General features: G+C 45.6%; 1 protein-coding gene across 3 annotated transcripts in view; it reads left to right on the top strand.

Moving 5' to 3' along the window:
- LOC138980564 (uncharacterized) overlaps positions 1-12,809 on the top strand; it is an 83,769-nt gene that overhangs the window by 1,640 nt on the left and 69,320 nt on the right. Inside the window, exon 1 of one of the 3 annotated variants that reach the window (XM_070353452.1) lies at positions 1,519-1,729. The exons of the other annotated variants lie outside the window; for them this stretch is intronic. The gene's annotated coding sequence lies outside the window, so the exon portion shown is untranslated. Of the gene's footprint in view, positions 1-1,518; positions 1,730-12,809 lie in introns of those variants that run through there. 3 annotated transcript variants of the gene reach the window in all.

A 12,809-nucleotide genomic window follows, 5' to 3' on the forward strand; every position in this document is an offset into this window, starting at 1 on the left:
AGTAAAGAAAAAACCCCGTCAAATTCAGCAAAAGCAGACGGACAAGCACAATACAATAACCCTGGTACTGTGACAGATCCTATTGTTATAGATCCTATTGTTATAGATTTGTTTTCAGGTGAATCACTTCCTTTTTTCCTCCACACATTTCACAATCACTTATTTAAGGGTTTGCTTTTGAAGCAGCATGTTGACAAACGCTGTTGAGTGTTTTAACTTTGACATGTATTGAAGCAGGCTGTAGAAGCACATTTCTGAGGTTACACTCAAAGGTTACGGTTACAATTTTCATTGGAGAACAGAGTTTTGACTGAGTTAAATTCGTCTTTTCTTTTTCTTTTTTTTTAATGAGAAGTAATGCTCAGTTTGTTGATCCTGTGATTTGTTTGATGTGTTATAAAGGCTGGTGATAGTTCTATTGGAAAAAGCTTTCCATCACAATTAAAAACACTGTTTGATACTTTAATGTTAATGATTTCCTAGGTATGTCTGTTGCTGTTTTGTTTTCTTTCAACAGTGTTGAAAGTGTTCTGTAAATAACTGGCTTGTCGTGTGATCCCATTTTGCTATTTTTACAAAGTGAACACAACAAGTCAAATGCAAAGCAGTCCTGTTTCCCATCTTTCCCAGTCCTGTTTCCCATCTTTGTCAGTGTGTGCACCCAGTCCTGTTTCCCATCTTTGTCAGTGTGTGCACCCAGTCAGTGTATAGAGGTGTTGTGGCAATGATGCCCTGCCAAGTCCCGGGTAACTGAGGTAATGGCGGATTTAATGGCTGTTCGCTTGACTGCCTTTATCTCCCGCTCCGTGGGGTGGATTGGTCTCTACCCCGACACTGCACTGAGAGGCAGTCGCTCGCGGCGAAAAGCAATGGATTTGGCTTTGTTGTGATACCGCCTTTAGTCCCCGCGATATCCCTCTCACCCTTCTTTTGTCAATCCGCCTTTAGTCTCTTTCACTCTGACCGTAATCTCCCTCTCTCTCTCTCTCTCTCTCTCTCTCTCTCTTTTTCTCTCTCTCTCTCTCTACCTTTAGTCTCTTTCACTCCGATCGTAATCTCTCTCTCTCTCTCTCTCTCTCTCTCTTTCTCTCTCTCTCTCTCTCTCTCTCTCTCTCTCTCTCTCTCTCTCTCTCTCTCTCTCTCTCTCTCTACCTCTACCTTTAGTCTCTTTCACTCCGTTATTGTTAACCCCCCTTATTATAGTGCGAGATTAAGCGGGGTCCGTGTTCTCTGTGTGCGGGTAACGGCTGATTGCACAGCGAATAGTCCCAAGCCTACTCCCCCCCTGCTTAGGTCGCCCCATACCTAGCACCTTAGGATGAGAGAGGTGGGGGGGAGGGGGAGGGGGGGAATTGGGTTAAGGAGAGGTGCGATTGAGATGGACGGTGACCACTGTCCCTCCGCTTTAACCCCACTGGAGGGGGGGGGGGGCTGTCCGTTAATGCAACCTGTGTCTGTGATAATTACCTGCCAACCTCCTCCCCTACCTCTCGCTGTCTTACCCCTTCTCTACCGGTCTAATCCCCTCATCTTCCCGGGGGATTAGCGCGGTGTGTTGTGGGAGAGGGAGGGAGGGGGGTGTCTTCCTTTCACCTGCCGTTACCCTCAAAGCGGTGTCAGTCCCGTGGTGTGAATGGTGTGGGACAGAGAGGCCTGTAGAGTGTAGTAACTCGGTGCAAGTGAACGACTACCTCGCTGTTTGGATTCCACCCAGCCAAGGCACAGTCAGGTAAGAGCACTGTTAATCCCTGGGTGACAGACGGACAGTTACAGAGAGAGAGAGAGAGATTACAGTGTTAAGAAAAAAATTGAACATGGCCATTTTCCACCCCGTTATTTGAGAAAATGAGAGATTGAGAGGAGTAAACAAACCGTGAGCGAGAGAATGTGCTTTCTGCTTCCGGCTGCTATTTTCCTCACCTCACCCCACTTGAATAAATTTCTCATTCGGGATAAATAAGTTGTCTTCGTCGGTCTCATTGACATCGTTCTTTTCTTTTTAATTAAAGTCTGAAAAATATTTTACATAAATAAAAAGCAAATAAGCCTACAAAACCGCTCCACTCCAACTATATTTCGCGTACACTATGGCAACAACCCCAACAAAATCTTTACTTCCATCCCCATTTTGAAATATCGCAACAACAGACTTCCAGATCTATAACACGATCATATGTGTTCTCTGTTTGCATGTCTGTCCAGTGTCCTGTCCCCCCATAAAGCATATCAACTCTACCTGTCCCAAGATAGGCCAATTGGTTCTAAGAGGACGTTAAAACTAATTATCATCATCTTTTTAATTCTTCTTTCTTAATCTGTTTAGTCTCCATCCTCTCGTGTTCTGCTTCCGTGTTGGGATATTCTGCCTTGTGTTGGCCGCTCTGTGTTCTGTTGTTTTGGCCGCTCTGTGTTCTGTTGTGTTGGCCGCTCTGTGTTCTGTTGTTTTGGCCGCTCTGTGTTCTGTTGTTTTGGCCGCTCTGTGTTCTGTTGTGTTGGCCGCTCTGTGTTCTGTTGTGTTGGCCGCTCTGTGTTCTGTTGTTTTGGCCGCTCTGTGTTCTGTTGTGTTGGCCGCTCTGTGTTCTGTTGTGTTGGCCGCTCTGTGTTCTGTTGTTTTGGCCGCTCTGTGTTCTGTTGTTTTGGCCGCTCTGTGTTCTGTTGTTTTGGCCGCTCTGTGTTCTGTTGTTTTGGCCGCTCTGTGTTCTGTTGTTTTGGCCGCTCTGTGTTCTATTGCTTTTCTCTGTGCTGATATCTGATGTTAGATCAGAGAGGACACGTTTGGGTACGTGAAAATGGTAAGACGCTGGCCTCCAAAGCGGAAGGTCGTGGGTTCGAATCACGGCCACGCCTGGTGGGTAAGGTGGAGATTTTACCGATCCCCCAGTTCAGCTGGTGCCTTATCCGCCTTCGTGTGTACACGCACGCACAAGACCAAGTACGCACGAAAAAGATCCTGTAATCCATGTCAGAGTTCGGTGGGTTATAGGAACACGAAAATATTGTGACGTTATCGTGATATTAAGTGACGCAGCTGGGGCCTAAACGGCCAGGTAAAAACGGTCATACACGTAAACAAACAACACGAGTGTACGTGGGAGTTTCAGCGCACGAACGCAGAGCTGTCAGAGGAAGAATCTTGTAGTTTTCACCGAGAGAAGCAGAGACTGTGTTCTCTGAGAGAAGACATCGTGTTACGTTAAAGCAAGTGTGACGCAGCTTCATGTGTACCACTGCCGGGTGCCATGCAGTTCGGTCTTCGGAGTCAAGACGATTCTATTTCCTCAGCAGTCACTCCAGGACATTAGTGCAAGTGGCCAGTAATATATATAGCTGTGATTGTTTTCGACGTGAATTCGTTTCATTTGCCGAGATTGATTATTTTTAGTTGTCTCCATAGCGAGCTCGTGACTGTGAAATGTGATACATTGTATTACTGGAAGAGGCAGCGACCGTGTTGTTAAAGGGACAAGTCCTCGTAAAGTGTGATATCACTAGAAGAGGCAGCGACCGTGTTGTTACAGGGAAAGTACAGGTTCTCGTAAAGTGTGATATCACTAGAAGAGGCAGCGACCGTGTTGTTACAGGGAAAGTACAGGTTCTCGTAAAGTGTGATATTACTAAAAGAGACAGCGACCGTGTTGTTACAGGGACAGGTCCTCGTAAAGTGTGATATCACTAGAAGAGGCAGCGACCGTGTTGTTAAATGGACATGTCCTCGTAAAGTGTGATATCACTAGAAGAAACAGCGACCGTGTGGTTAAAGGGACAAGCCCTCGTAAAGTGTGATATCACTAGAAGAGGCAGCGACCGTGTTGTTACAGGGACAAGCCCTCGTAAAGTGTGATATCACTAGAAGAGGCAGCGACCGTGTTGTTAAAGGGACAAGCCCTCGTAAAGTGTGATATCACTAGAAGAAACAGCGACCGTGTTGTTACAGGGACAAGCCCTCGTAAAGTGTGATATCACTAGAAGAGGCAGCGACCGTGTTGTTAAAGGGACAAGTCCCCGTAAAGTGTGATGTCACTAGAAGAGGCAGCGACCGTGTTGTTAAAGGGACAGGTCCCCGTAGAGTGTGATATCACTAGAAGAGGCAGCGACCGTGTGGTTAAAGGGACAAGCCCTCGTAAAGTGTGATATCACTAGAAGAGGCAGCGACCGTGTTGTTAAAGGGACAAGCCCTCGTAAAGTGTGATATCACTAGAAGAGGCAGCGACCGTGTTGTTACAGGGACAAGCCCTCGTAAAGTGTGATGTCACTAGAAGAGGCAGCGACCGTGTTGCTACGGGGACATGTCCTCGTAAAGTGTGATGTCACTAGAAGAGGCAGCGACCGTGTTGTTAAAGGGACAAGCCCTCGTAAAGTGTGATATCACTAGAAGAGACAGCGACCGTGTTGTTACGGGGACAGGTCCTCGTAAAGTGTGATGTCACTAGAAGAGGCAGCGACCGTGTTGTTAAAGGGACAGGTCCCCGTAAAGTGTGATATCACTAGAAGAGGCAGCGACCGTGTTGTTAAAGGGACAGGTCCCCGTAGAGTGTGATATCACTAGAAGAGGCAGCGACCGTTTTGTAAAAGGGACAAGCCCTCGTGCATGCAGGGCGAGACTCGTCCCTTGGAACCTCTCTATGTGTTCATGTCTCATGTGGAGAATGACCACAATGATCATAACATTCAATCTGAAGCTGTAAGCATGCTCGTGTGGAGAATGACCACAATGATCATAACATTCAATGTGAAGCTGTAAGCTGTAAGCTGTAAGCATGCTCGTGTGTTAATCATTTCCCTTTCTTCGTTTACTTCAGGTTTTTAAGGAAAACATACAATTGTTTACATTTTGTGTTATAAATATAAGATTTGGCAAACCTTAATTTTTCCTTTGAGACAATTATTTTTATGCTGGTGGAAGCTGGCCAGGGGTTGAATTGTCGGTGTTCATGTTTCGCCTCACAGTGGCCTGGGGTTGAATTGTCGGTGTCCATGTTTCCCCTCACAGTGGCCTGGGGTTGAATTGTCGGTGTCCATGTTTCCCCTCACAGTGGCCTGGGGTTGAATTGTCGGTGTCCATGTTTCCCCTCACAGTGGCCTGGGGTTGAATTGTCGGTGTCCATGTTTCCCCTCACAGTGGCCAGGGGTTGAATTGTCGGTGTCCATGTTTCCCCTCACAGTGGCCTGGGGTTGAATTGTCGGTGTCCATGTTTCCCCTCACAGTGGCCAGGGGTTGAATTGTCGGTGTCCATGTTTCCCCTCACAGTGGCCTGGGGCTGTCTTCATTCTTGAAGGGACTTCGTTGGTTTCTTTGTATCTGTGCGCGGTTCACTCGAATTTCACATCATTTATAATGACCATGATGATTGAATGAATTGACGTCGACATTGGGTTTGGATACCATTGTGGTGCGCGTAGAGTCTTAGTTGATGGTTGGTAAGATGCCTTAAACTTCCAAGAATTGCCGACACTTTCGCAGCCTTTTTTTTAAAAAGAGTATCGCCGAAGTATCATCCTGAACGATGTACGTAAAACATTTTGTTGACGAGGATAATCTTTGTTTAGTTTTAAGAAGAAATAAAACGTTTAATTTTACTCTCTTTTTTTTTCGTTTATGGTCTGAGCCGTCCACGACCACTCGTGTTCTATCAATGTTTGTGTTTCACCGTTTTTACGCCGCCATTTAGGCAGCCATACGCCATTTTATCTTAATTCAATATGAACGATTCCAAAGTTCTGGTGCTGTTTCTGGCCAAAGATGTCGCGGGATTGTGGTAAAAAGGCGTGTTTGGGGATGACAGTATGTTCAGGTAATTGACCACCAATGAAGGCAACTGTGCAAAGTGCAGGGAATATATTCACATTGTGAACCTGGGAGTCATTTATATTGCTCTGACGTTGTATGGCGTGTTGAGTGTTCGTACTTTGTATGGCGTGTTGTGTGTTCGTACTTTGTATGGCGTGTTGTGTGTTCGTACTTTGTATGGCGTGTTGTGTGTTAGTGGTAAGTGTTAGGGTAAGGGTTAGTGGTAAGTTTTAGGGTAAGTGTAAGTGGTAAGTGTTAGGGTAAGGGTTAGTGGTAAGTTTTAGGGTAAGTGTAAGGGTAAGTGTTAGGGTAAGGGTTAGTGGTTTTCTCTTGCCCTGACTAAGGCCAAAAAAAAAAAATGCTTTGGTTACGGTTTCCCGACCGACCCTAACTTTTTGGGCCGACCCTAAACTTTTTTTTTGGTCCTAAAGCTAAAAATAAAATGAACCAAACACATACATGTATACATACACAAAAAAAAACACACACACACACACAAAAACCCACCAAAAACGACAACACCACGGCACAGAGAAAACATCGATCGCCGGCGAGCAGACAACAAGAAGCCCGACAAGGGACACCACTCCGCTTTTTACAACTCCCATATCCAAGGGAAGTCAGTCTCGTGCGTTCGTTCGTTGCGCGAACGTAAAAAGATGTCGTCTGCATTTGCAATCGTATTCGGAAAGTGCGTTCATATCGAACAAACACGACTGATAAGTCGGTACTCGAAGAGTGCAACCTTGGTGGACATTTTTCATGATTTTCATCCAACTTTGGACGGCAAACTGTTCGGGATAAAATGTGTTGGGTCGACGAAAATAAGTGCCGAGCCCGAAGACTCTTTCGAACTGGACTTTGGCATGACTCTCGAAAACTATTTTTATCATTTTAAGAGGGACCAACCAAAACAAAAAAACAAAAAAAACAAAAAGTTTAATCGACCTACCTACCCTATTTTTTTGGCCATGAAACCGTAACCAAAGCATTTTTTTTTTTGGCCCTAGTGGCTGTTCTGTCGCAAAATTAACTTGCCTTGTCGCTATAAAATTAACTTAACTTGTCGCTAAGAAATGTATCATTAAACTAGAGGAATACTCGGCTTCGCCGGGAGTTTGTGCCCGGGGTCCACCTGAATATGGATTGACGCCACACGAAGGAAGGGAGATAAACGCAAAACACTGGAGAAGATAAGGAAAAGTTACTGGGAATGGATGTAGTAGATCTACAGAAAAACCAAAATCGGTTCAGCGCTGCGCGCTGAGAGCACGTGTTGAAAATTCTCATCGACCAGGTTGTGTCCGGGGTCTGGGTGAATATGCCCACCAAATTTTAAGCAGATCCATCGAGAACTTTGGCCGTGCATGGCGAACAGACACAAGTCGTATCTATATGATATACGACTTGTGTCTGTCTGTGTGTCTGTGTCTTCGCGATGCACGGCCAAAGTTCTCGATGGATCTGCTTCAAATTTGGTGGGCTTATTCACAGAGACCCCGGACACAACCTGATCGATGAGATATTTCAACACGTGCTCTCAGCGCGCAGCGCTGAATCGATTTTCGTTTTTCACTGCACGTTACTATTTTTAGATCTCCCTTCCTTCGTGCGCCGGCGTCAATCCATATTCCCGTTTGTACGTTACTATATTTAGAAGGTCACTGCACGTTACTATTTTTAGATCTCCCTTCCTTCGTGCGCCGGCGATGCCGGCGTACACCCGGCAAAGCCGGGTCCCCGGCGACGGCCGGGTATTCGGCTCTACTTCTTCCCGGCGAAGCGGGTAATCATCTAGTATAATTATATATAGATGCAACCAAAGCCCACCCCGGAGCGGACGATCACTGTGAAGAACGAATGAATCCCTGACATAGCATCACTCTATAGCCGCAGTTAGCATTTTTACTTATTTTAAACTCATTTTAGATGATGTGTTGTGCAAACCTTTATTGGCAGTTTAACTTAAAAACAATAAACCTTGTTTGTACAATTATACAGCTTTGTCAGAAATTGTGGAGCTTTGTTCTGTGTAAATCCATACATAATCGCAATTTGATGTCGCCAGGAGATCGCTGTTATTGTTTTTGTCGGATATGTGATTTCACCTGGTGTGGCCATGCCACGTATGTAGTCGCGCCGCTAGAGGGGGATTCTGTTACACCTGACATTTAATGAGCGGTGTTTGATGGATTTGCATCTCGCGTGTCTTATATACGCTTTATCACAATCGTCTGCCGTGATCTGTTCTTTTACTTGATGGACTTAAAGGGATCATAGCTAAGGAAAACGGCCCTTAGATCGCTTCCAAAGTACTACCATAAGATTCTGCGTTACAAATAATGACCGCACGGGAGGACTGTCCTCACAGACAAACACACTAGCACCGTCTGTCCTCACAGACAAGCACACTAGCACCGTCTGTCCTCAAAAAACAAACACGTACCATTGCTTGTGTTTACTTGTATCTATACATATTCTACATTGCTTTAGGGGTTCCTTCATGAGATGATGTGGCCATTTTAACGTCGTGGAAGCTTTCATGGAGGTGTATTGTAAGTTAATGGCTCTGGCAGCAGTCTTATGATATCGATAATTTGTTCATGGGGGGGGGGGGGGGGGGGTTAGGGGCGGGACTCAGTGGACATTTATCATCATAATGGATGAATGTAGAGTTATTCTTGATTTTGAAACAGCGGTGGTATGGTCATTTAGCGGGTCCGCTCATTCATGGTGGGGGAGGGGGGGAGAGGGGCGGGGGTGTTGTGGGGCTCTTTGAACATTTATCATTAAGATTGATAATACTAGAGTTGTTCTTGAGTTTGAAACTGCTGTCGACACCAAAAAAAAAGGAGGGGGGGGCTCCATGTAAACGTATCGTTATAATAGAAAAAATGTAGAGTTATTCTTGATTTGGAAACTGCTGTCGCCAGCAACATGGCGCTGTATTCTCCACAGCACGTGCGTCTTTATGACCGGTGGTAGTCAGTGGTAGTCAAAGGTCAATAAGACCGCATTACCACCGCTGGGCGGGTACTACTTTTCTTACCGCCTTGTTCTTCGCTTGACTTTTCTCTCCGTTTTAATCAGGGCTGTCAGCGCACTATTGATTTGACTGGATACTGCTGTTTGTGGATCGAGCAGATTAAGTGAAGCAGCTGGGGCTTTAAGTCAGGCTTTCATCCACCTTTCGCTGTCTCTCATTAGGAGCGGGACTCGCCTGTCACTGTAGATACCGCTTGCTTTACTCTGTGGGTGTGAAGGGTTGTGCGTGCCTCACCGCTTGCTTTACTCTGTGGGTGTGAAGGGTTGTGCATGCCTCACCGCTTGCTTTACTCTTCTCTGTGGGTGTGAAGGGTTGTGCGTGCCTCACCGCTTGTTTTACTCTTCTCTGTGGGTGTGAAGGGTTGTGCGTGCCTCACCGCTTGCTTTACTCTGTGGGTGTGAAGGGTTGTGCATGCCTCACCGCTTGTTTTACTCTGTGGGTGTGAAGGGTTGTGCGTGCCTCACCACTTGCTTTACTCTGTGGGTGTGAAGGGCTGTGCGTGCCTCACCGCTTGCTTTACTCTGTGGGTGTGAAGGGCTGTGCGTGCCTCACCGCTTGCTTTACTCTGTGGGTGTGAAGGGTTGTGCGTGCCTCACCGCTTGTTTTACTCTTCTCTGTGGGTGTGAAGGGCTGTGCGTGCCTCAAGTTGGGCGTGAGACTGAGAGTGGTTTAAACACGAAAAGTCTTTATATTTTGAGACAGTGAGATTAGTCGCACAGAATGGGGGGAGCGGTTAAACCTCTACCTGTTGTTGTTTGATTTCATTGTTTGCGCGAGACCTGACAGTCACAATATGCACAGCGAGAACAATTCAAATCTCTGAAAGTAAGGATAGAAAATCATTGGTATGCGCACACACACGCTCACGCACACACACATACACACACACGACTTGAACCCCCCCCCCCCCCTTCATTTAACCCCACAACGCATATTGCACATGTTACAGGCAGTTAACCCCACTGTTATTGTCATGTTCTCAGCAGCTTGGTGACAGTTAACACCCTAACGTCTTTATCCCGACTATAGGGAGATTCAAAAGACAGCACGTTTCGTTTTGCAGCTCGTTTCGTTTGGTGAATGAGTCACCCCGCGAAAGGGGACGTGAAACGAGACGGCATAGGCCGCAGACAAGATTTAGATGTATTCACGTTTCGTTTCGGAATGAAGGAAGGGCGATAAATCTTCAAGTGAAATTATCACGTCTGTCCTCGATCAGAATGGGAAAAAAAAAACCTAGGAGGTGGTCCAGAATCGGGCATACTTTGATTATTTTCAGTCCAAATAAATCACACAGACTTTGTTTATACAAAATCACATACGAAGCCAGAATAAAAATTCGATGCGATGACCTACTTCTGCTTCGCCATTTGCTTTCTCACCATGAAGTTGGATAAATGTACCAGGATCAGCACCCTTCAAAATATTTCAGTTCACAACAGTGAACACATTCTCAGCGCTGAAAGACTGTGAAAGGGTTGATGAATCTAGCAATGCATAAAATGGCAAACAAATAAAACTGTTAGTGTGCAAAAATACTCACAAAAGTTGACGAAATATTGTTAGTTTTTTGGGGGTGGAAAACGTGACTGCGTTTTGACGTTCCACGTTCCGTTTCAGTTGACCTTCACCTTTCCAGCGAGAGACCCCCGAAATGATGACGTTTACCACAACTTCAAAACGAAACGTCCCGACGTTTCGTTTATTAAATCTCCCTATTATCTCTCCCACCCCTTCAGATCCACCCCTCTGTTGCTTTATCGTGTGTGTGTGTGTATGTGTGTGTGTGTGAGAGAGAGAGAGAGAGAGAGAGAGAGAGAGAGAGAGAGAGAGAGAGAGAGCGAGAGAGAGAGAGAAAGAGCAGGCTGGGCAGGGGTGACTGTTAACACCCTAACGTCTTTACCCTGTCGATATCTCTCACACCCTCCGACTTTTGATGGCGCTCAGTACGGAATGCACTCACCACCCTCTCTTTATCCCCCCTCCCCCACCCTGGCTTTTCGCTTTTAATTTGTTAGTTTTCCTTCTTTTTGTGTGGTGTGGGTGAGTATTTTACAGGCTGCGTGAGACATTCAAGGCCACATCCCATGCAGAGAGCGATATATAGAGATTACACAACGTCATCGAGTGAGGGACCGAAAAATATTGAAACTCGAGGATGATTTTTTTGTGGTATCAACCGAGACCGTAGGTCGAGGTTGATACCACACAAAAAAATCATCCGAGAGTTTCAATATTTGTTGGTCCCTCACAAGATGACGTTTGTGTAATTTGTGTATACAATGATAAATTGATTGTATACAATGATCAATCTCTATACCTTCCTGTCACTGGAAGCAGCAACACTTGAAAGCATAAGTTCCCTTGACAAACGTCATTTATGATTGGCGTCATCTATGAATGACGTCACTGTCAAGACAAGACAAGTGCCGGTATCGGCAAACCTTGTCGCGGCAAAGGGCTATGACCCGTGCCTTGATACCATTGAGATCATAGGAGATGCACAGCAGTGCCGATACCAGGTTTCTTTAGCTTCACTTTAAAATGATATCAGAACGATAGTTATTCACTTGAAAGTGAACACAGGAGAGTTGTATATACAAGTTATTCACTTGAAAGTGAACACAGGAGAGTTGTATATTGATCTCAATGGTATCAAGGCACGCCTTTGCCGCGACAAGGTTTGCCGATACCGGCACTTGTCTTGTCTAGACAGTGACGTCATTCATAGATGACGCCAATCATAAATGACGTTTGTCAAGGGAACTTATGCTTTCAAGTGTTGCTGCTTCCAGTGACAGGAAGGTATAGAGATTGATCATTGTATACAATCAATTTATCATTGTATACACAAATTACACAAACGTCATCTTGTGAGGGACCAACAAATATTGAAACTCTCGGATGATTTTTTTGTGTGGTATCAACCTCGACCTACGGTCTCGGTTGATACCACAAAAAAATCATCCTCGAGTTTCAATATTTTTCGGTCCCTCACTCGATGACGTTGTGTAATCTCTATGTAGTCATCCGCCATGACTATTCCGTCAGGCCTTTGTTGGGGGGGGGGGGGGGGGGGGAGAGATCGTTGTTTTTCTCTTTTATGTGGTTTTAGAGTTGACATTTAACCGTTAAAGGGGTGTGAACAGAGGGGGAGGTACAGGGCCTTTAGATTAGGGCGTTGTGGATCAGTGTTGCTCAAGGTGTGGTGAAAAAGGAATTGTAGTTGATAGGCGGGTCGTGTGTGACTTTTCAATGTCCGAGATGGGCGGATGGTTCCTTTAATGAAGTACTGAATTTAGGACGGCGAAGTGGGGGGGGGGGGGGGGCGGGGGTGTGAATGGGTTGAAGCCTATCTAAACTGGTGTCATCAGTGTGTCGTTAAGTCTACAGGGATGTAACACAGTACCCCGAACCAGACAGTCTGCTAACGTTTTTAAAATCAAGAAGCAAAAAACAAAGAAAGGTGTGTAAATGTAATTAGAACGCTTAAAAATAGATACAAAAAGCATAACGTTTACAACTGCCGTTCATCCCGAGATGTGTCAGATCAACTACGGTGACGGTCCTTCGTTCAGGAGGGGGAGTTGTCGTTCTTTCTCTAACAACACGACTAACAATTGATTGCTTTCATGCCGTGTATAGCTGTACTTTTTGACCGCTAAGTGAAGTACGAATGCCTGAAATAGTACATGCACCATCTTTCGTAAAGCCTCTTCAGACTGCAGATTGATAGCAGCATGAGTGTAGCCAATGATCCTCCATCACTGCAGTGTTTGCAGAACTAGAAGGCCTCATCAATTTCCGCCCCGCCAGGACTCTTCTCAGCTTCACTGTCCGTGTGATCATCTCCGCATCAGGTTTTAGTGATAACTGCATTACTGTCCGTCGTTGACAACTGTCTCCGCGTGGACACGGTCTAGTACATCATCACGGACATTTGCAGGCTTTTTACATCACCAGTCTGGTACATCA

The sequence above is a fragment of the Littorina saxatilis genome, linkage group LG11, assembly GCF_037325665.1.
Source record: "Littorina saxatilis isolate snail1 linkage group LG11, US_GU_Lsax_2.0, whole genome shotgun sequence".
NCBI lineage: Eukaryota > Metazoa > Mollusca > Gastropoda > Littorinimorpha > Littorinidae > Littorina > Littorina saxatilis.